This window comes from Nanorana parkeri, unplaced genomic scaffold, assembly GCF_000935625.1.
Source record: "Nanorana parkeri isolate BGI_ZX_2015 unplaced genomic scaffold, ASM93562v1 scaffold2488, whole genome shotgun sequence".
In the NCBI taxonomy this organism is placed as follows: Eukaryota; Metazoa; Chordata; class Amphibia; order Anura; family Dicroglossidae; genus Nanorana; species Nanorana parkeri.
The window spans coordinates 29,999-30,535 of NW_017308756.1; the positions used below are offsets into that span (position 1 = coordinate 29,999).

The window sequence follows — 537 nt, forward strand, 5'->3', positions numbered from 1 at the left end:
TTGTTCTTTTACTTGACTGCTGGGGGCTTCGGGGAAATATTAGGGGACTAAACACCCCCCGATATTTCCTTTTTGCAATAGAAAAAGGGATTGAGGACACAGAACCCTCGATCTTTTTTTTTGCATCCCCAACAATGAATGAGCAGGAAACCTCTATACTGAGCGCTCCTGTCCATTCATACATTGTGAGTGTGAGTTACTATGTACACAATTATGAATGAACAGGAAGTGGTGTAGATCACTTCCTATTCATTCATAACTGGTACATAGTAACTCACACTCTGTCCAGTTATTTACAAACATTCAGCGATCAGCTTGTAGCGCTCTTCATCCAGCGTTAAGGTTAGCATGGCGGTCCGAGTTAGGGTTTTAGGGTCCGAGGTAGCATTGGGGTCCGAGTTAGGGTTAGCATGGCGGTCCACGTTAGGGTTAGCATTGGCGTCAGAGTTAGCACTGGGGTCTGAGATAGGGGTGGCGTCATGTTAAGTATTAGGGTCGGGGTGTTAGGGTGGGGGTGTTTGGGGAGGGGGGTTAGGG

The 537-nt window shown here is 47.1% G+C and overlaps 1 protein-coding gene across 1 annotated transcript in view; it reads left to right on the top strand.

Annotated features, from left to right (window-relative positions):
• Nucleotides 1-537, top strand: part of ST5 (suppression of tumorigenicity 5) — a 60,415-nt gene that overhangs the window by 22,579 nt on the left and 37,299 nt on the right. The window lies entirely within an intron of this gene.